The sequence below is a fragment of the Grampus griseus genome (genome assembly GCF_964374135.1).
Source record: "Grampus griseus genome assembly, chromosome: 12".
NCBI classification, from domain to species: domain Eukaryota; kingdom Metazoa; phylum Chordata; class Mammalia; order Artiodactyla; family Delphinidae; genus Grampus; species Grampus griseus.
This window is the reverse complement of record NC_139006.1, coordinates 9,950,931-9,974,505: the sequence shown is the minus strand read 5'-3', so window position 1 is coordinate 9,974,505 and position 23,575 is coordinate 9,950,931. Positions and strand designations below refer to the sequence as shown.

At 45.3% G+C, this 23,575-nt stretch overlaps 1 protein-coding gene and 1 pseudogene across 2 annotated transcripts in view; one reads left to right on the top strand and one right to left on the bottom strand.

The window, feature by feature from the left end:
* The window catches only part of CCDC60 (coiled-coil domain containing 60), a 166,568-nt gene that overhangs the window by 72,622 nt on the left and 70,371 nt on the right, over positions 1-23,575 (top strand). The gene's annotated exons all lie outside the window — the stretch shown is intronic.
* Positions 17,805-18,764, bottom strand: LOC309830964 (heterogeneous nuclear ribonucleoprotein A1-like 2; annotated as a pseudogene). Its single transcript has one exon. The product of its transcript is annotated as a heterogeneous nuclear ribonucleoprotein A1-like 2 (transcript).

Below are 23,575 nucleotides of genomic sequence, written 5' to 3'. Positions count from 1 at the left end.
TTGCACAGCTGAGGGTGCGCCTCCCAGCGGGGGTTTGTACTCTGCTGCTCAGTCATGCCTGAAGGACATTCCAGGTTTCAGAGGGAATGTTCCAGGCTTCAGAAGAAATGGTACAGCAGCGAAGTTGCATCAGAGGTGAGGTTCCATCTGTATGTCATGGGCACCAGTCAGAACAGACACTGGCCGTACACAGCCATTATGACCATGTCAGTTCTTACCAGCTGAGTGTTGCCAGCCTGGAGGTCGATGATTCTAATCAGGCTTCAATACATAGCAGAATCTCTAGAGCCTAGGAAATGAGCGTTTCCATGATAATTTATACTGTAGACTGAGAGCTGATAACTGCAAGTACCAATACATGCCTTGGTCTATGTAGGTTCCAGATACCAAGACTCAACCCAGTCCAGGGAGGGCAACAAGCAGTGGTGAGCCAGCTTGTAACCAGAACTGATTCGCTAAATTTCCAGGAAATTTGACAGCCAATTATTAAACGCAGCTATTGTTAAAAATTAACTTATATAAACTTACAATTAAATACATTATATTAAAACAAAGGTGATAAATACTCGCAACTCACCATTTCTTTTTTTTTTCTTCTTCTTACAAGGAGAGCAATAGTCGCCCTTTTCCTCCTTGCATGGACCTTGTAAGGACCCAGTAAGATGGATAAAAGTACTCTGAGAAACATTAACAAATTCAGGGTATTACTTAAATACTTCTCACTTTCCCCTTGAGTCTTACTTTGCCACAGTTTAAGCCTTCTTTGTTCCTATAGCACTGGCTTTGGCATTTCATGGCATTTCTGTCAGGAGGCTCACAGCCCTCCAGCCACCCTCCTGCTCCTGCCGCTAGCTCGCAGCTCTGTTCAATCTGCAGCACTGATTGTTAGGTCTGAATAGATTCCCTGGTCCACACAGACTCAGGTTAGTCTCTTCCTTTACTTCCTTAGTAACCTGCTACATCCCTATAGACATGTGGTTCTCAATTGCGGGTGATTCTCTTCCCTTCCCCCCTTCCCATGAGGAGACATTTGGCAATGTCTGGAGTCATTTTTGGTTATCATTATTGGTGGGATGGTTAGGGATGCTGGTCACCAGTTCCAGTGTGTGTGTTGTTTTCTCCCACATCAATCTATTCTCTGACACCAGCTGAATGTCCTATCATTCAACTCAATTCTGATGCTGTCTACCCCAGAGGTGGTATCAGATTCCAAAGGTTAAGGGCACAGTCCCACAAGACTCCCCTCCACTTCAGATGACAATTTCAGGCCTAGGTTGTTACTCATGCTTCTGACCCACTGGCTATAAATCAGAGGTTCCCACAACCCCTTCTGTGGGTTTAATTTGCTAGAGTGGCTCACAGAACTCAGGAAACCTGTATAATCACTAGATTACCAGTTTATTACAAAGGATATTGAAGGATATGAATCAACAGTCAGATGAAGAGATACGTAGGGTGAGGTCCCGGACAAAGGAGCTTCTGTTCTCATGGAGTTTAGGGCCTGGCAAGGTGGTGGGTGGAAGTGTTTGGGTTCCCCAACACTCTCTAGCTTCTAATGAAAATATCAGTTGCATAAAGGGAGTTCCAAGTGTCTTCTTACTTTATTCCTTCTTCAGCCCTCCACCTGTATTCTCCTCTCCCCATGAAAATCATGAAGATGTTTATATACTTAACAGATGTTTAAGATTTGAGCTGAAAAATCCAAATTGATGGTGGACTCATCAGCAAAGAGAAACTGGGATTCATTCTCCAGTAAGTTCTGGATTGGCAGTGGACAGACATGGGTTCTGGTCCAGGCTTTGCCTCTAAATAGCTGGGTTCCTTTCGACAAGTCTTAGAATTGTAGAGCCTTTGTGTTGGAATGGAATTAGGGGTCATTTAGTCCAACCTTCTTTTTTTTTTTTTTTTTTACATCTTTATTGGAGTATAATTGCTTTACAATGGTGTGTTAGTTTCTGCTTCATAACAAAGTGAATCAGTTATACATATACATATGTTCCCATATCTCTTCCCTCTTGCGTCTCCCTCCCTCCCACCCTCCCTATCCCACCCCTCTAGGTGGTCACAAAGCACCGAGCTGATCTCCCTGTGCTATGCGGCTGCTTCCCAATAGCTATCTATTTTACATTTGGTATATATGTCCATGCCACTCTCTCACTTTGTCACAGCTTACCCTTCCCCCTCCCCATATCCTCAAGTCCGTTCTCCAGTAGGTCTGTGTCTTTATTCCCGTCTTACCCCTAGGTTCTTCATGACATTTTTTTTTCTTAAATTCCATATATATGTGTTAGCATACGGTATTTGTCTTTCTCTTTCTGACTTACTTCACTCTGTATGACAGACTCTAGGTCTATCCAGCTCATTACAAATAGCTCAATTTCGTTTCTTTTTATGGCTGAGTAATATTCCACTGTATATATGTGCCACATCTTATTTATCCATTCATCTGATGATGGACACTTAGGTTGTTTCCATCTCTGGGCTATTGTAAATAGAGCTGCAATGAACATTTTGGTATATGACTGTTTTTGAATTATGGTTTTCTCAGGATATATGCCCAGTAGTGGGATTGCTGGGTCATATGGTAGTTCTATTTGTAGTTTTTTAAGGAACCTCCATACTGTTCTCCATAGTGGCTGTACCAAATCACATTCCCACCAGCAGTGCAGGAGTGTTCCCTTTTCTCCACACCCTCTCCAGCATTTATTGTTTGTAGATTTTTTGATGATGGCCATTCTGACTGGTGTGAGATGATATCTCATTGTAGTTTTGATTTGCATTTCTCTAATGATTAGTGATGTTGGCAACTCATCATTTCTTAATGATTTCATACATTTTACTGCTAGCTATGCAGTTGAGGTTATTTCTGGTTATAGTATCTGTGTGGTGGAAATACTGTATGATGGGGGCTACTGCAAATCTCCTTCCAGCTCCACATTCACTGACATCATATTGGTAGGTCAAAATCAGCAAAGGTGGGAATACTTAGGTGCAGAAATCAGCAAAAGGTACAAATCAGGGCTTACTTGTCCCTCCAGAGAGGTGGTTGTTAAACATTCACCAGCACTCTGGGGACATGCCCCAAAATGACCAAGGTAGAAATTTCCACTAATCTAGAGGGGTTCAGTAGAGGGGTGATGAAAAGGTGATAAAGACAGTGGCTTTTCTGCCATCCTCGAGTTGGCAAGCTGAGTCTATCCTTTGTGCCAGACACATTTACTATGGCTAGAGTTTAACATCCTCATCAGACAGGCTCGGCTTGTCCAAGTGCTGGACGTGAAGGACAACGTGGAAAGGGCCAGACAGAAAAGCCACAGGAAAGAAAGCAAGAAACGACAGTAGAACTTTCTATTTGGCCACACTCCTGGATCCCACTGACATTTAAGGAACCAGAGATTCCCCTTCAGAAGGAACACCTGTTTTCCAGGGGAACTCACCCCTCCAAGAGATGCACACCCCTTGGCCCATCACCCAGTATTAAATGAGGTGAATTGTTAACAAAGAAGATATTGTCTTTTCCACTAACTATTTTTAAAATCTGCTTTACCTCCTGTTGAAATCTAGCCCAAAACACCAAAAGGAGGTGTTAGAATGAGCCAAACACCTTGACTATCTCTTGATTTTTATTTAATACTTCAGCCCCCTTATAATTCAATTGTACCATCCCTGGTTTCATGGCCAATTTAACATGATGCTAAAAAGAATAAAAATCATGGGCTTCCCTGGTGGCGCAGTGGTTGAGAGTCCGCCTGCCGATGCAGGGGACACGGGTTCGTGCCCCGGTCTGGGAGGATCCCACATGCCGCGGAGCGGCTGGGCCCGTGAGCCATGGCTGCTGAGCCTGTGCGTGCGGAGCCTGTGCTCCGCAACGGGAGAGGCCGCAACAGTGAGAGGCCCGCGTACCGCAAAAAAAAAAAAAAAAAAAAAAAAAATCTAACAGCTGTCCTCCTCGCCTCTTCCACCAGATGTTCGGTGGCACTAAGCAGCACACTGTGCACTCATTTCCCAAATTTCTCCGAGCAGAAGTTGACAACTGGGGCTTCTGTGTGTGCCCAGTTCTTGGTTGACTCTTGAAATCAATGACATGTTTTCCTCCAAAGCTGCCGGTACTTTTTATTGCACGTGGGTTTTTGTTTGTTTTTGTTTTTTTAAGGAAAATAGACATCTCTGCAATGAAAACAACTGAAATGTTGAACCTGAAGCTATGATATACCCGTGGCAAAGTTTAGTTATGTACTGGCAACTGCAAATAAGCAGTGATAAATTAGCCCCCTCTCCCAGCAGATCCCAGCAGGGTACAGACTATGCACCTGTTTCCAAGGTCTGAGACTTTGCTTTCCAGCTGCATTTGGTAGACTGCTGAAGCAGGGCAGTGAGAAATGACACAGGTGGAATTTTGGCAAAGGAAGAAGCTTTTTCTTTTGTATGAAGTTAGACACTTCTTCTTGGTCCCTCCTTAGTTTTTCTGCGCTCATTCACTTTCTTCAACAAATATTTATTGACTACGAGGAATCACCAGGTATACACCAGGCATCATTGTATATACTGGAGACACGGCAGTGCATGAAGTAGACAAAATTCCTGTCCTCAGTGAATAAGAGACAGTGATGTGCATTAAAATGGGGCAAAGACAAACAAGTTCGCAAGTAAGTAAACAGGATTGGGGCAGGGGACGTTGGCTATATCCTATGAAGAATATAAAGCAAGGCGATGTACAGGCATAGCTCGTTTTACTGCGCTTCACAGATACTGCGTCTTTTACAAATTGAAAGTGTGTGGCAAGTCTGTCAGCACCATTTTCCCAACAGCGTTTGCTCGCTTTGTGTCTCTGCGTCACATTTTGGTAATTCTTGCAATATTTCAGACTTTCCCTCCACCTTTTTTTTTTTTTTTTTTTTTGCGGTACATGGGCCTCTCACCGTTGCGGCCCCTCCCACCGCGGAGCACAGGCTCTGGACGCGCAGGCTCAGAGGCCATGGCTCACGGGCCCAGCCGCTCCGTGGAATGTGGGATCTTCCTGGACCGGGGCACGAACCTGTGTCCCCTGCATCGGCAGGCGGACTCTCAGCCACTGCGCCACCAGGGAAGCCCCCCATTTTTCCTATATGTGGATGGTGATCTGTGATCAGTGATCTTTGATGTGACTCTTGCAAAAGATTAGGACCCACTGAAGGCTCAGAGGATGGTTAGCCTTCTTTAGCAGTAAAGTATTTTTTAATTAAGATATGTACATTGGGGCTTCCCTGGTGGCGCAGTGGTTGAGAGTCCGCCTTCCGATGCAGGGGACACAGGTTCGTGCCCCGGTCCGGGAAGATCCCACATGTCGCGGAGCAGCTGCGCCCATGAGCCATGGCCGCTGAGCCTGCGCGTCCTGAGCCTGTGCTCCGCAACGGGAGAGGCCACAACAGTGAGAGGCCCGGGTACCGCAAAAACAAAAACAAAACAGAGTGGTCAGAGGGAGCGGTTTTGTAAAGGGGGCCATGGGCGGACACCTGAACAGTGATGCCTGAACAGAGTATTTCAGAGGACAACAGATGGACGAGTGCCAAAGCTGGGACAAACCAGAAACGCTGGAGAAGCAGAAAGAAGGCCAGCGTGGCTGGACCAGAGTAAGGGAGATGGGCACAGGCTGGAGCCCACAGGGCCTCAGGCCTCACAGGCCGTGGCGAAAAGTTTGGGTTTTAGTCTAAGTGCAGTGAGAACCCGTTGGAGGGTTCTGAACAAGAGAAGGATATGCTCTGATCTTTAAAAGAACATTCCATCGGCTACATAGGGACCAGTAGAAAGGCTGTGGTAAGAGATGTCGATGGCTTGGATCAGGCGAATAGCAGTGAATTGGAGAGAAGTGGGTGGATTCGGCATCTGTTTGGAGGCACAGGATGAGATCAGATGTGGGAGACAAGGGAGAAGGCGGGATCAACATGTTTTTATCTGTTCCGCCCTATTTCCTCACTGGGATGTAAGATGTCTCCTAACCTAGAAAATATCATGTCCACTGTCATGGTCCCCAAGTATTTAGTGATGGAATGAATTAATTCTGTTGTCCATCCCTGGAACTTAGAAGTTAAAAATAAAGGGGAAGCCCTGTACATTAACTTAGAGAAAGTGAGTGAGGGAGATGGCCTACATATAAATCTGCGGGATAAACCAGTTGATGAGATGGCTGGGCCGTTGCTGTCTCCATCAGGCTGGTCTCCCTCTTCCACTGCCTTCAAGCTGGAGTGTCCACTCTGCCTTATTGGGGAATGGCCTGTGGCTGGGAGGAGAAGGTGTTAATGTTGTCCTGCAACAGGGTCAGTCTGTCCTGGGAATCCCCAGGGTCTAGCTCAGTTCTTAGCATAGAGAAGCCACTCAATAAATATTTGCTAAAGTTTATATTTGTATCGTATCTTAAAAATCTTCCCTGAGACAGGCAGGAAAGTTCCTTTTGTTCCATTTCTCAGATGAGAAAACTGAGACTCAGCGAAGTTCAGAGATTTACTTGCAGTCATTGTATCAGTTAGCTATCACCACATAACAAGTCACCTCAAAAAGTCAGTGACTTAAAACAGTCACATATATTAGTGTTCATGAGTCTATAATTCAGTTGGGAAGTTCTCTGATCTCAGCTGGTCTCACTTGAGTGTCTGTCCTCAGCTGAGGGTTAGGGCGGTGACTTTGCTGATCTTGGCTGGGCTGTCTCCTATGGTTTGGAAGATAACCAGCCATAGGGAGGTCTAGGATGGCCTTGGCCCTAACAACATGGTGTCTCATTCTCAAGCAGGTCAGTTAGGCCTGTTCTCACCATAGCAGGATTCTGAGAGAGAATGGGAATGTGTGAAGCCTCTGAAGATTTATGCTAAGAACTGGCAAAACATCACTTCCACCGTATTCTTGTGACCACAGCAAGTCACGCATCCAGCCCAGATTACAGGTGGGGGAGGGGCTTCCCTGGTGGCACAGTGGTTAAGAATCCGCCTGCCAGTGCAGGGGGCATGGGTTTGAGCCCTGGTCCAGGAAGATCCCATGGGCGGAGCAACTAAGCCCATGGGCCACAACTACTGAGCCTGCGCTCTAGAGCCCGTGAGCCACAACTACTGAAGCCCGTGTGACTAGAGCCCGTGCTCCACAACAAGAGAAGCCACTGCAATGAGAAGCCTGCACACTGCAATGAAGAGTAGCCCCTGCTTGCCACAAAGGGAAAAACTGTGTGCTGCAACAAAGACCCCAAGCAGCCCAAAATAAATAAATAAATAAATTTATTTTTTTAAAAAAAGGTGGGGGGATAGACTCCACTTCTTGATGGGAAGATCTGCAAAGTCTCCTTGCAAAAGGGTGGCGATTTGGGGTCATTTTTTTCAGTCGACCACAGTCAGATAGCCAATTCTGAGCTAGCCTTTGAGACATGAGCTAGCTTCCCAAAAGTCAATTTGTGCAAATCAGAGTCTGCCTCTTGGGAATGTAGAGCGGAAGCCACGTCAAGAGTCAAGCAGGCAGCAGTGAGGGGAGAAGCTACAAGACTCTGAGGAAGGGGGACCAGAGAGGCGTGGAGAGCTGTAGGGAAGCAGGGCGTGAGGGGCAAAGAGAGGGAAGATAAAGGAGCTGAGTGGGAAGTTAGAGGAGAAGACAGCAGCCTAAGAGAAGAGAGCCCGACGTCATGTCAAGACTCAACCTGAAGACTTTCAGATCCTGCTACTGAGGTCCCTGAAGCTCTTTTCGGAGAAAATCTCCAATTCTTCTTTGAGTTCCTCATCTTGGATTCCCACAAGAGTTTTCAAACCCTTTATCACCCCTATAGGTACCCTTACAATAAACCCCTCTTGAGTGGAATAGCTTGGCAATCAAGGACCCCGATGACTAAAATGACTTCTTAATCTGTAAAGACAGAGGAATCCAGAGGAAATGGGACACTTTTATCATCCCACTCTGTTGCTGGGCTGCTTTGTGAGTTAATGGCGTTTAATAAGGGACATTCCCTTTGGCTTATGGTTTGTGTCTAAGCTGGTAGGTGGAGTGAACTTCTCTTCTTGAAACAAAAAGAGATGAAACGGATAATTTAATTAAAAGTTAAATCTAGATGGGTGGCACATGTACCCCCATTCCTTTCTCCTGTGCCCAAGGCAGACATTACTGATGGATCACAGCACTCTTTACATTTGAGCCCAGACTTGGTCTCAAAAGTCCTCTCAATCCATCACTCCAGGCAGCTACCATTGATTAGAGTTGTTAAACAGGATGTAATTTATTTGCCATCTATAAATTACAAGACTCAAAAGGAGACTTTGGTATCTATAATATGGCACCTTGTTAATCCAAAATGAGGGAGGGAGTGTAAGAGACCAGCAGGAGAACAAACCTCACTCAGATCCCTTCATAAATGAGGCTGATCTCAATCAGCGAATTTAAACAGTTGAAAAATTGTTGTTGACCTCTGACATTTACTGACGGTTCTCAATGGCTTCTGCGTCTCATCACTCTACACCCAGGACCTCCACATCCGTAGCCTATAGCCCAGAACTTTTTCATTTCAAACTTTAAGCCTGATTCTTCCCACTGCCCCCTCCCCGGACTTGAGACTTGCCTCAAAGCCGCAGAATTGTTTAACATCATGGATTTATATGCTGGTCAATACTTTGGAATGCAGGCACAGTTAAGCCTTCTGAATGGTACCTTATGAATCATTCAAAGAAGACCTTAGTTCCCCCACATTACATCATCCCCATGCCCTGCAGCCAGCGGGTGGAGTTCCCAGCATGAGTTCCATGAAGGAAATGAGTTCCCAGCATGTTCCATGAAGGAAAGGGCTTGGCCCCGTGTCCTTAGCCCAGAAATGATCAACAGAGCCGCACACCCAAAGGCTAGGTCACTGCTGTGGGCTGGAGGAACCTGGCTCGAGTTAATTGCATTTTTATCATCTTGAACGTGACCCAGAGGCTGTACCTACTTTTTCTTTGTGACTGGTATCTTCGTGTGTCTTTGACACCTCTAGTTAACTATAGTTCTAGGGCAAGTCTTCTTCTCTGCTTTTCTCGTACCACTCTCTACCGAGGGTGGAGATCTTTGCTTAATTTCTCTCGTTATGGCTATGACTGCCTCAGAGGATCCCACATTAAGAAGGAACTCAACTAGAAGACCATGTTTTCAAATTTAAGCATCAAAATATCTTGAACCCTTGAACCTTTTGTTACATGAAGGTTTGCACAAAACTCTGTTTTCTGAAATCCTTTCCCAGGTGACAGGCAGTGTTCTCAGGCTTATAGCCAGGCTTGGAGGGTTCACACAGTATAGTTGAAAGTGCACTGGCTTTGGAGTCAGCTGTGGGTTCAAATATTGACTTGACCAGTTATTACCTGGGTGGGCATGAACGAATCAGTTCACTTCTGTAGAGCTTGGTTTCTTTATCTATGGGATGCGTTGCAGGGATAAGAAGTCTGCTTCACATAGTTGTTGGGATTTGCGGGGGCAGATATGGGTGAAGAATGTAGGAGTAGATCGATAAAAGGTAGTTGCTAAAAAAATGAATAAAGAGGTAGTTGTTGTTGTCTTTAAGCTGGTTGTCCTGAGACTGCAGATATTCAAGGGCAGCAATGAAGGGCATGAGCTTTGGAAGCAAAGAAACCCCGTCCTGTCACTCATCAGCTGAGTGACCTCAGCCTGGTCATTTTACTTCTCTAAACCTACTTCTCATCTGTAGAACGGAATCAATGCCTTCTTTCAAGGATTTTTTTGGTGAGCACGAAATGAGACAATGTGCGTAAAATCTCCTGTTCTGCTTCACTTCCTTCCCTTTGCTCCTCCAGTGACCTGAAAACAGAGGCAAGACCAAGGAACTCAGAGTCCCACCCAAGTGTGACAAGCTAGAAGACCTCAGGCTGGCATCTTCCGTTCCCTAGACATCAGTGGTCTTGGACCATGCAAAAACATGCTCCTTACCATTTCAGGGGAAGCCTGCATAGTACAGACAATATATGCTTCTCTCCTGTGGGCAAAAAAAAATGATTTAACTCAGTTCTGCACTACCCTACAAAACTTTTAGGTAAATAGGTCCTAAGGTGAATTTACCTTATTGATTAAACGTGTGCACGTGCACACAAGCGTGTGTGTGTGTGTGTGTGTGTGTGTGTGTGTTTAAGAGACAGAGGAAGAAAAAGAGACGGTCTGTTATCTAAAACAAAGACCTCACACTATATTTGGCTTCCCCAGAGCTGGGAGGGAACGGAGGGGATATTATGCAGGTCAGAGTTTGTTTCATTTGCATCCCTTTTTTTTTTTTTTTTTTACCAGAGGGAGAGTCTATATCAGCTACATTCAGAGAGGAAATGCCAGGAGATAAAATACTGACAATGAGTGACAACTGTTACTCTTCCATCATTTTCAGTATCACTGCAGTAATGCTGACCTCAGTCCCCCCAAACCATGAGCAGAGGGAGCTAATGGTTTTAGGAGACACCCTGGATTTTAGCTCTTGAAGAGAACAGGTCACCTTCTCCAAAGTTTCCCCTTGTATGTTGAGCTGAGCACCCATCCTACAAGATGCACTATGAAGAAAAGTGTTCTGTGGTCCCATATGTTTGGAAAATGCTGTGAGCTATATCCCCACCTCAGAGATTCCCAATTCACAGTAGAATTTCAAAGTTCTGTAAAGTTCTGTAGTAAAGGAGTCTACTTAAACGCACATAGCTCAGCATTGGCTAATTTTTAAACCATGGACTTCCATTTCTGGCTACGTGGCAGATTAGACACCGTGAATGAGGGAAAACAACTAGATAAAAGTCTGGATATAAAATCCACTGATGTTTAATATGTGTCGCAGGATGGGTCACTAGGGAAGCAGTCTCAGATGGAGACTTGTGTGCCGTGGTCTATTGGGGGGTGCTGTCAGGCAGTGGAGGCCCAGGCTGGTGCAGCGTCGCCGGTGGGTGACACAGGAGTCCGCACCACCGCTCATGCACCTTAATTGTGCCCTCTGAGCCTGCTCGTGCCTGATTCCAGGTGTACCACTTCCATCTTATGATGGGTTATAACTGGGATCATAACTGTGTCACAGGGAATGTTACATGTGCCAGAGGCTCTCTAGCTCTCACGCTTCACCTCGCATCGGTGATTACCCACGCTCACTCTTTTATTACCTTCTCCGGTGCACCAGTAGACCCCGCACAACAGCCATCTAGCTCCACAGTCTTCGTTACCGTCACCTCCTCCAGACCTCTCAACAGCTTGAGATGTTGCACCAGCCCGTGCAGCGCCTCCCGCGGGTGTCTGGTCCCGTCTTCCCCGCTGAGAGTACTGACAGCTGCACTTTCCGCAACCTACCAGGGCCACTCACTACTGCACCTACTGCCGGAGACGGGATGGGTGGCTTGCTGGCCCGTGTTTAGCACCCCACTCTTCAGTGGGGGAAAAAATCTTGATATGTCGTATTTACTCATTTTTGTGGTGTAAATACTCCCACCATAGCCAGCTGCAAGCTACTAATGTGATGGCACTGAACGTGTGGTTGGGAAGAGATGTCCACAGTCCACGCCCACAAGCTGGTGTGGCTGGGCTCAGCACGCCACTGGATCAGCTCCTCATTGCCAGATGGATGGTGGTGAATCCAGCTCCAAAATTCCACCTTTTTTTTGCAGATTATATTCCATTATAGGCTATTACAAGGTATTGGGTAAAATTCCCTGTGCTATACAGTAAATCCTTGTTGTTTATCTACTTTATGTATAGTAGTGTGTATCTGTTAATCCCATGTGCCTCATTTGTCCCTCCCTCCCCTCCCATTCCCCTTTGGTAACCCTAAGTTTGTTTTCTGTGTCTATGAGTCTGTTTCTGTTTTGTATATAGATTCATTTGTAGTATTTGTTAGATTCCACATATGTGCTATCGTATAGTATTTTCTTTCTCTGTCTGACTTATTTCACTAAGCATAATATTCTCTAGGCCCATCCATGTTGCTGCAAATGGTAATATTCCATTCTTTTTTATGGCTGAGTAATATTCCATTGTATATATGTACCACATCTTTTTAAGCCAATCCATTAATGAGCACTTGGGTTGCTTCTGTGTCTTGGCTGTTGTAACTAGTGTTGTTGTGAACATTGGGGTGAATGTGTCTTTTCAAATTAGAGTTTTCATTTTTTCCAGATACATACCCAGTAGTGGAATTGCTGGGTCATATGGTAGATCTATTTTTAGTTTTTTAAGGAACCTCCGCACTGTTTTTTATAGTGGCTGCACCAATTTACATTGCCACCAACAGTGGAGGAGGGTTTCCTTTTCTCCACACCCTCTCCACCATTTATTATTTGTAGACTTTTTGATGATGGCCATTCTGACCAGTGTGAGGCGATACCTCATTCTGGTTTTCATTTGCATTTTTATAATTATTAGTGGTGTTGAATATTTTATGTGCCTATTGACCATCCGGATGTATTCTTTGGAGGAATGTCTGTTTAGGTCTTCTGCCCATTTCTGATTGGGTTATTTGCTTTTTTGATACTGAGTTGTATGAGCTGTTTGTATATTTTGGATATTAACCCCTTGTCAGTGGTGTCGTTTGCAAATCTTTTCTCCCGTTCTGCAAGTTGTCCGTTTGTTTTGTTGATGGTTTTCTTTGCTGTGCAGAAGCTTACAGGTTTGATTAGGTCCCATTTGTTTAGTTTTGCTTTTGTTTCTGTTGCCTTGGGAGACTGATCCAGAATCCCATTTTGGAGTCTACTTCTGAGAATCACTCTTGCACCTAACTGCTGTAGGTCGGTTTCCCTGGGACAGGCTCTGAGATGGAGATTTTCATGCAGGTTGTTCATTGGGAAGTGCTCTTAGGAGCAACACCTGTAAGCAAGTAAGGGCAGCAGGATGGGCAGAGGGAGAAGTTGAGCTGAGAAGCAATCCCAGCGCAAACTTCAGATGATCCCGCAGGGAGCTCTGGAGCTGGGATGGCCATTCTGAGATATCCCAGCTTTAGAGGCAAGAGGACCAGACCTTTGTTCTTGGAGGAACCAGTCGCTGAATGCAGGTTTCCTCTAAGGAGGGGCATACCCTTTATTGAAGCAGCTCCTTTTATTTGATGACAGATCCCGGGAAAGCACTCAGCTATGAGCCCTCAGCAGACACCAGCATCTGGAGAAATGGGGGCCACTGTCTAGAAGGGGGATTCTGGGTGGCCTACCCCAGCATCCCCTGGAATATGTGTCCAGAAATAAAAGCTTGAATAACAAGAAGAGAGAGGTTATGAAAACACAGCTGAACTGACAATGGAACGTTTTGTCCTCACGCGCAGCCATCCTAAATTAACATCCCACAGATGTGGTAGCATTGACTACCACAGTCAGTTTGGGAATTGATCATCTAGTCTAAGGCCCCCATGTCCCAGGTGAGGAAACCATAGCCCAGAGAGAGGAATCGCCTTGTCCAAGATCACAGGATGTGTTAATAGCAGAGCTGGGACTCACATCTACTCTAGGGCCTTCGTTCCATGTTGTACTTCTTGCTTAATGTGTATAATTTTGCAATTTTGTTTAGTTATTTGAATAATGCCCATTTCCACCACTAGATTAAAGGCTCCCTAACAACTGGGGCCATATCTCTTTCTCCAAATATAATGTCAGTGTCCAGCACAGTGTCTGGAATATACTTGGTGTTTATAAATACTTTTGTTGAATGAATGAATGCATGTTTCAGAATCCCTCTGGCTTTCTTTTTAGGCATCAGTCTGAGGGGACAGGGGGAATGGAAGGTGGCGGGATGCATCCTGAAAAGATCAGGGGCCCAGGCTGAGCCACGAGGAAACCTAGCTCAGAGCAGTAAGCACAGAGCCGTCATGTGAGTCCATGCAGGCTTTGAGCCAGACTGCTGGGATTCAAATCCCAGCTCTGTGGCTTACAAGCCACATAGTGGAGAACAGCCTTCCTAATTTCTCTGATTCCCCAGAGTAGAGACTGCAAAAATACTTTCTTCCTCTCTCAGGGATCTTGTGAGGATTAAATGAGTTAATAAAGCACTTAGAACAGTGCCTGACGCATGGTAAATACTTGATAAATGGTAGCTGCGTGTGTTACATCCTTCATGTTCCCTGAGTGACTGTAGCTATTGTGCAGTATGATTATGATCCCATGGATTTCTCCCTGTCCCCAGTCATGGGGCTACAGGCAGAGCTCAGCACGAGATCCAGCATGTCACACCCGATCCCAGATTCTAAATCTCAAAGGTCCGTGTTTAAGGGACCATTGGAGCAAATCTGATAGCAGGTAGGAGCGGGGAGTGAGGATGGATAGTTTGTAAGTGGAGACTGTGCAACTGCAGCTGTTAGTGCTGGATTTTCATATTAATTTGAAATCTCTTCCTATTGGGATTGTTCAACAAGCCATTATTCTAATGGATGTCACCACAGACTGTACAATAAAGCACTAACCCACCACTTAGTGCAAATGCTGCCTGCATTAAGCCCTGTAATTTTTTTTGAACTTTTTATTGAAATATAACATAATACAGGAAAGTGCACAAATCATTAAGCCTACAGCTCAATAAATTTTCACAAGATGAACACACCCCTGGAAGCCACACTCCATCAAGAAAAGGAACATTACCAGACCCCTCAGAAACCTCCTTGCGGCCCTTCCAGTCACTATCGCACCCCAGGCCCCTCGGAAACCTCCTTGCGGCCCTTCCAGTCACTATCGCACCCCACGCCCCTCAGAAACCTCCTTGCGGCCCTTCCAGTCACTATCCCACCCCACGCCCCTCAGAAACCTCCTTGCGGCCCTTCCAGTCACTATCTCACCCCAAAGAAAATCACTCTTCTAGGACTTCTAGGACTCACACTTCTAGGACTTCTAGGACTTCTAGGACTTACATTTAGTATCTCCTGTTTTGAACGTTGCGTAAGTGAAATTGTACGGTTGGCACTCTTATCGTATCTGTTTGTTTGTTTGTTTGTTTGTGTTTCTGAGATTTATCCACACTGCCTCGCAGAGTTGGGGTTTGTAATCCTTCAGTTTCTGGGCAGTTTCCATTGTGTGAAGGTAGCATAACATACTCGTTCTGGGATCGATGGGCATTTGGGTGGTTTCCGCTTTAGGGCTATTAGGAAGAGAGCTGCTATGAACATTCTTATGCATGTTGTTGGCTGAACGTGTGTATGCATTTCTGTTGGGAACATACCTAAAAGTGGAAATGTTGGCTCTCAGAGCTTGTGTAGGCTCAGCTGTAGTCAATGCTGCCAAACAGTTTCCCGAGCCCTATATTTTAAAGAACTTCTAAAAATACACAAAGAAGATGGTTTAGAAAAACTGGAAAATATGGAGAAGTAGATATTAATAAGTAATAGAACCACACTCAATTACATCACCTAGGGATCATCCCTATTCATATTTTGGTATGTCAGCTTTTATCAGTATTTTTATATATACATGTGTATTTTTTTTTTTTTTTTTTTGCAGTACGCGGGCCTCTCACTGCTGTGGCCTCTCCGGTTGCGGAGCACAGGCTCCGGATGCGCAGGCTCAGCGGCCATGGCTCACGGGCCCAGCCGCTCTGCGGCATGTGGGATCCTCCCCAACTGGTGCACGAACCCGTGTCCCCTGCATCGGCAGGCGGACTCTCAACCACTGTGCCACCAGGGAAGCCCCTACATGTGTATTTTTTTACCAAAAAAAAAAAAAATAGAACCATTTTGCATATTCCATTTGGTAACCTGATTTTTTATTTAGCAATAGATTATGAACATCTTCCATGTCAATAAATGCACATCCACAATTTCATTTTTTAAACGTTTTAGTATGAAAATATTCAAGTATCTGTATTTGAACAGAACAATACAATGAACTTCTGTGTACCCATTGCTCAGATCAATGATTATCAACTTATAGTCAATCTTGTTTCATTTACACATCATCCTCCCCTATTATTTTCAAGCGTTTATCATTTTATCCGTAAATATTCAAACAACTATCTAGGAGAAGGACTAGAGAAGGCTAGAGAAGAAGAGAAGGACTCTTTTTAAAATCATAACCACAGTAATATTATCACATCTAAAACAAATAGCAATGTCTTTAATATCAAATATTCACTCAAATACAACCATCTTAATGGTTGTATAATATTCCAGTGTAAGAATGTAGCATAATTTAACCAATTTCCTATCATTGGACTTCTTGGTTGTTTTTGATTTGTTCTCCTGTTATATAAACAGTGCTTAGATGGACATCTTCGGAGTTACATCATTCTAATACTCTAGTTCCATAAGATAAATTCCTAGGGCATGCAGCTTTAAGGTTCTTGACCCTTAGCTGAAGTCCTCTAGATTTATACTGGGTTTTAGTTGCTGAAAAGAGCTAGTTCATAAATGCTTGAAACAAATGAGCTTTTCCCATAAGAAATGAAAGCAAAGCAAAAAAAACAACAAGGTGTAAGAGGTTGACAATACCTCAGACATGACTTTTTGCCCTTTTCACCTTAGCATAGTCATCAGAAGCAAAAGAGCAGTTTATGGAGAGCAAAATGAAAACAAAGAATGGTCATGAAACAAACCCTCCCCCCAAGTTTACTGGCAATGTCCAGCTGACCCATAGGCAGACCCAATCTGTATCTGCGAGATCATTTCTCTTCCCCAGGATTCTTCACATAAAATCTTTGTCTTACTCAGTACACCCTTTAATCCCAGCCCCTCCACAAGGGATTGTTCTGATGGCTTTCACTCAGATGAGCCCATTGCCAAAGACTATAATCCATTCACCTTTGTCAATGCAAGAGAAAACTTCCATTTGTTCTCTACAGACTGTAGCCTTTGACCTCGTCTTCTTCTGGATCTTCTCTGTAATATTAACTGACGCCTTGCAGTTACGATTTCACTTAAAAGTAAAATAAGATAAAATTATATTACAAAGTCAGAAACCTCACAGGTTCGCCAAGCGCATCTCCGAGAACCTGTACGGTGCCCAGGAGCAACACTTAGGATGCCAGGCCAAGAACCAGCCTGCAGCCCACTGTGAGAAAAGTGACGCTCGGTCGTTGGTCCAGCCCACGACCCACAGGAGTACAAAGCAATAATAGCAATAAGACAGCAGGCAGTTCAAACCCTGTTTTTCCAGAATTAATGCCTGTAAGTATATTTCAACAGGCATACATTTCCTCATGGCTCTACTCCAGAAGTGCATAAGAACAAGAATCATCTTGAAAACCAGTTTTCCAGTCACCTACCCCTCCCCTGATCTACTGTATTGACAGGTAGTATATCATGGCTTTTGGAACCAGCCTGAATCCCGGCTCCACCACTGACAAACTGTTTGAATATAGGCAAGCTACCTAATCTCTCTGAATCTCATTGCCCTCCTCTGTAAAATGAGGATACTAATAAAACTGCGTTGTGATGGGTAAATGAGTTAAGATGCATATGTCTGCCACTTGGATTGCGTGTGTTAAACACACATACAAGAAACACAGTATTCCTGATGGCTGGTGTTTATACCTCACTCCAACTGCTTGACCATGCCACTGGGATTCTGTCCATTCCTTTTTTTTTTTTTTGAAAAAAGACACGTTTATTCAGCATCATGATCAGACTATTACATTTAGCAATCAACAGCATGGGCGCAAAAAAAAAAAAACTACATTAAAACCCTTTGTTGGAATGCTTTACACTTTCCACAGAACAGAAACTAAAATAACCTGTTATACACTTAGTCACAAATATAGGTGTTTTTGCCCGTACACATGAGTATTGTCTAAAACATGTCTTCTTTGCAGCAGCCAGGCCCTGCCAGCGCTGTGCTTGGCGGAGTTCACAAATCCATTGTAAACTGCAGCTTCCCTGTCACTTCTCTGGCTCTCCTCTCCTGCTAAGCTTTGTTTCCTGGCAGTAATCGAAACCTTCTGCCACTGCCGTAGCTACTGCTGCTGCTGGAACCGCCATAGTCACCTTGGTTTCGGGGTTTGGCAAAGTATTGGACTCCGCCACCATAGGGGCCAGAACTTCTGCCTCCAAGGTTTCCTCCTTTCATGGGTCCAAAATTTGAAGATTGATTGTTGTAACTGCCAAAATCGTTGTAGCTTCCACCACCTCCAAAATGGCTTCCATCGTTACCAAATCCATCATAGCCATTTCCACTGCCACCATAGCCACCTCGGCCGCTGAAGTCTCCTCCATGACCAAAGTTGTCACTCCCACCAAAACCCCCTCCACGACCACCACCAAAGCTTCCAGAACCACTTCGACCCCTTTGGCTGGATGAGGCACTAGCCATCTCTCGCTTAGATAGGGCTTTCCTGACTTCACAGTTGTGGCCATTCACAGTGTGCTATTTCTGAATGACAGTCTTGTCTACGGAGTCGTGATCATCAAAGGTTACGAAAGCAAAGCCTCTCTTTTTTGCCACTGCCTCGGTCAGTCACGATTTCAATCACTTCAGTTTTCCCAGACCGTTCAAAATAATCTCTTAGGTGATGTTTGTCAGTGTCTTCTTTAATGCCACCAACAAAAATCTTTTTCACAGTTAAGCGGGCACCATGTCTTTGAGAATCTTCCCTTGAGACGGCCCTCTTTGGTTCCACAGCTCTCCCATCCACCTCGTGTGGCCTTGCATTCACGGCCGCATCCACGTCCTCCACAGTGGCTTATGTGGCAACCCCGAAGCCCCTGGCGTGCCTGGTGTTTGGATCACTCAGCACCACACAGTCTGTGAGCGCTCCCCACTGCTCACAATGGCTCCTCAGACTGTCGTCGGTTGTTTCAAAGTTCAACCTCCGATGAAGAGCTTCCACAGCTGTTCGGGCTCTTTGGGTGACTCTGACTTAGACATGATGGCAGTGGAGACGGGGGGAGACGTCAACGATGCTTACTTGGCGGCGTCCACGGGCAGAAGAGCTGTCCATTCTTTAGGAGAGATTTTCTTATCACCTGTGCGGGGGGACCCGGAGTTTTCTCATTCCTATCTGATTGGAAGGAAAGTCAAATTCTGGAGAGCATACAACTAAGAAGCTTAGCGTGCTGTAGTTTGTCCTTTGCCTTGAGAGACAAAGAGCTAGATACTTTTCAGACATTGTTTTTAAGATTAAATTAGTTAGTACACAGAAAGCGTTTAGAATACGAGCAGCTACATCATAAGGACCATCTCTTTTGTAACATAGAGAGGCTACAAATTTAAGTCACACTTCTTATATTTTTCCAGCTAGCCATAGGAGCCATCACATGAATTTTTCACAGGAAGTCAAGTGTCTCCCTCTAGGAGCTTCACCTCCCCCTTGAAATGTCTAATGAATAGCTTTATTGGTTACCTTCCACACCCAGAGATGGAGGGAGAAAATTGGTGCTGTGTCCTCCATTGCCCCTCACTGCCACAACGTGTCGCTGTCGAGAACAGGTCCTCGAAGCTCTTAGAGACCGTACTAGCCGTTCTTCCTGACGTCTCACTGATCCACACCATCATAGCTCTCAAATCCCATAGTGTTTGATTAGGAACCTTCCCCCAGACAATCAGGGCTACCTGCATGTGAGAGGTTACCTTTAGGGGCTCCAAGATGCCTTTTCCCTGATCAATCTGAGGGAAGCCACCCTAGTGTATAACCGTAGAGGTTTTCTGGGCTTTTTCTTGTTGAAAAACTTACAGAGAGGTGAGCACAATTTTTTTTTCCCTATTGAGCAGCCCAGATACGTCACATAAATCATTTCAATAGATGGACAGTAATGTGGAATGAGACATTTTCCCAAAGTCAAACCTCATCACAGCAGAACACTGCCATCTCCCTTGGGATTAGAAGGACCCCTTACAAACTTACTTACCTGGACTTTATCTCCCCAAAGTTTCCCATGGAAATGAGAACAAAGCAAGAATGCTTGCAGAAGCACTTTTCTGCCCTGAACTTCAAGAAAATGCCGGACAGTCAGATCAAACAGGCTGAGAAGTGCCGAGAATGATGTTTCAGCAAGTTCCCTTAGGTTGCATATGAGGCAGACAGACGGAGTTTTGAGGGTCAGAAAATTCTGACTGTTTTGGCGCTGCTCTGTCAGGCCCATGGGTACCATTTAAGGAAAACGCATGTCCTGGCCCTTCAGCACATCTGACTGTGTGTTTAGCTTTAGGAGTCGTTCTGGGTCAGATTAGCTCCAAACAAGAGTTTCCTGGCAGAATGTGTGTGCAAAGTAAAAGAAACCAACTAGAACATTGCTTTGCAAGACAATCTTTAAATCAGAAGAGCTTATTCGGGAATCCATTAAATAAAGCCAAATCCAAACAACTAGTGAAGGCAAGAACCTGAATCTCCATCCCTGCCCTGAAACAGCCCAAAATGCACATTAGCTGAAAAGCACCCTTTAGATCCGGTGAACTTTCTCTGAAGGTCTCCTACTACCCATGCAAGGACGGGGGTGGGGAAAGGAGTGGTGTATGTTCAGAACAGGGCTGCCCCTTTGCACAGTTCCAGGGGCTACCATCTGCAATGTATGTTTCAGGGTGAATGGCACCCCCCAAAAGCTCAGTTTGTAGAATACAGAGTTGTACCATTGAACAGCACTTTATTGATAGTTATACAAAGATAAAAATAAGAGCTTAAAGAGCTCTCAGACCCTGGGACCTGGGAGCGGGGAAGTGTTGGAGAAGGGATCACAGGCCAAATTATTGGTAAGAGTGTCTATGGTGTTTTGCAGACTAGATACTGCCCTAAAAAGAGTGTGTTTGGACTCATTTACCTTTTCCCTGCAATACCTCTTTGGTTCTTTGAGTTTACACCCTTAGGAAGTGTTTGGTCTAGAAAAGTGACTAGGAAACCACCAGGTAAAAAGAATATAGAGTTGGGGGAGGGGTCCCTGGCAGGGAAAACAACACGATCGCAGCCAGGACGGGACCTGGAAGGTTGGGTGACTGTAGACACCTTTTGCTAAGTTCCTGCTCTGTCTCAGACACTGGGCTAGGGATTGATGTAAGGTCATCTCAAATGTGAGAGGAAGATGAGAGTTTAATCCTGGGATCAGGTAGTAAACAGAACATCTTTCAAACTGAGGCAGCTCAACAGACCCTGGGTAAATGGGTGCCGGGGTTGCGGGTGTGGGCTGACCGTGGTCCTGAACAGAGGTTTTGCATCTTCCGGGATCTCTCTCAATGTCCCATGACAAGGACAAGCTGTGGCAGACAGCCGCCCCACATCCAGGAGGCCATCAGAAGCTGCCCCTCCTGGCGGCAGGCAAGACCCAAGTTGTGAATTGAGAAGGGAAGCCTTTCACCACACACTGCCCCCAGCAGCTGCACCGCGCCTCAGACCCCTGCAGTTTTCCCTCATAGTGACACTTAGCGAGGAAGCTGTTGTGAATTCCTGAGCAGTTCTTGTTCTCCAGCAGGTAACCCCCACCATCAATCAAGCAGAAGGACACGGGTCAGAAGCTCACAGGCTTGTGGTCTTGTGCTGATTCCATCGTCTGTTGTCTGTTTCAAAATGAAAAGCCGGTGGTTCTCTGGAGATTGCCAGTGTGCTCCAGAAAAAGCCTATGTTTCTCTGCTGACGCATGTTTTCTGTCCACACTGACTGGTCCATGAACAATCCTTCCATCCCATTTAGTCATTGAGCACAATAGGTGGTAATGGGCATTGTAGGGTGGGGCTTACATTCTTTAAAAAACAAAAAGAATACTCAACCAGTTTATCTCAGAACCGAAATCTGATTGCCGAACTGCCTCCTTTTTTCAGGTGGGGTAAGTTTCTGTGTGTTGATGGATGGCAGGAGAGGGCAGTGGTTAGGAAAACTACTATATATAAAATAGATAAGCTTCAAGGATATATTTTACAGCGTGGGGAAATATAGCCATTATTTTATAATGACTTTAAGTGGAGTGTAATCTATAAAACTACTGAGTCATTATGTTATATACCAGAGACTCATATAAAATTGTAGATCAACTATACTTAAAGAAAAAAAAAAAAATGTCGGTGACTCCTAGATTCAGACAGACCAGAGTGGAAGTCCTGGCTTTGCCACCTTCTCATTGTATGACTTTAGGTAGGTGGCTTCATTTCTGTGAACCTCAGTTTCTCTGCCTTTGAAATTATAGTACCTGCCTTGCAGGGCTCTCGTAGGGATTAAATGAGATAATACGTGTGAGGCCTTGGGGCCCTGCCTGACACTCAGAAAGTGCTCTGTAGGTAATGGCTATCATTAGGGTAATTTTCAAAGCCTAATCCTCCCCAGGGTTTTTGCACTCAAGGATAGTTAGCTTCTTCCACACCCCCTCCAAGTTCTAATTTGCTTCTAAATATGATGGGGTAAATAGACAAAAGGCGGGGTGGGGAAGTGAGGGGAGCAGCAAGAGGCACATCACAGTCCTTCACAGGCCGACTTGCCAGTCTCCCCTTCCCGATGAGGTTCAGAACTCCTCATCGCAGTTGCCTAGAAACCGGAGCTATGGGGGCTTCTGCTCCCTTCCAGAAGTCGCCCTAATTGGGATGCATATGGAACGGTTTGTTGCCACTTGGCGAGTTTTTATTCTTCCTCTTCCAGAAGGGATGCATACATCTCTCATACAAATGCTGACTCACGTTAATTAAAGAGTAGCCCTGGGCCAAGGCACCTTTTAACCACAAAGGAACCAGTGGGGACGGCAGCCTTGCTCAGCGTCCTCTGACAAAATGACCATTTTAGGTTGCTGTCGCTGTGCTTACATTTCAAGATGTTTACAAGGTCTGAGATGGATTTTGGAGGAGGATGGTGTGTGAGAACAAGGGTGTGTGTGTGTGTGTGTGAATCGTGAGGTCACAAAAGCTTGCAAAGTCCATGAACTTGTGCCATCAGTCAAAGCACACGTGTGCCTATTGTGTGGCCTGGTATTAAGGGCTGGATCTGTGTTCCTCTGAGGGGTTTAAGCACCACTTGTGGTCACTGGGCACAAGGTAGGTCAGAGACCACATTACGAGCTAAAGAAATAACTTTCCCAAGAGGCACATGGGGAGCCTGTTTCATTTGATCACTTCTTCCAGAACACCGCTATAGTCTAGTTCCCAGATGGAAAAAAAATAAATTTCAAAGGCATCCCTTTATCTCTATCCTGTTCGGATGACTCAGCTTCTGCACAGACGGTTCCGTACACCCACTCCACCCAAAGAGAATGCGAACGTGCCACATCAGAGTAGGGTTGCGCCATTGGTACGTGCCCCAAAGGAGGTGTGTATTTAATTCAGATTAGAGATGCAAGAATTTCAAATGGTTAGTTATTCAGGCAACAGATATTTTCTGAGGACTCCCCATGTGCTGGTTCTGGGGACGCAGAAAATATTTAGAAATTGTCCCTGCCCTCTGGGAGCTCTGTCTGGTAGCGGGGGTAGGAGGAGGGCGTGCGTGGACAGAAACAAGTCAACCGGCAGCTGAGGGCAGCACATACCAGAGGTGCCTCTGCTCCAGCACAGGAAAAGCAGAGGCAACTTCCACACAGGGTGGGGTTTATACCTGAGTAAGTTCTAAAAGATGAGCAGAAGTTAGCCAGGTGAAGAAGAAGAAAGGGCATTCCGAGCAGAGGGACAAATGCACGAGATGAGGCAGAGCATGGCTGTGCAGCATGATGGTGTTGCTAGAGCATCAGGGGGCAAGGAGGAGGCTAAGGGGGTGGGACAGGTCCAGCTCGCGCAGAGCC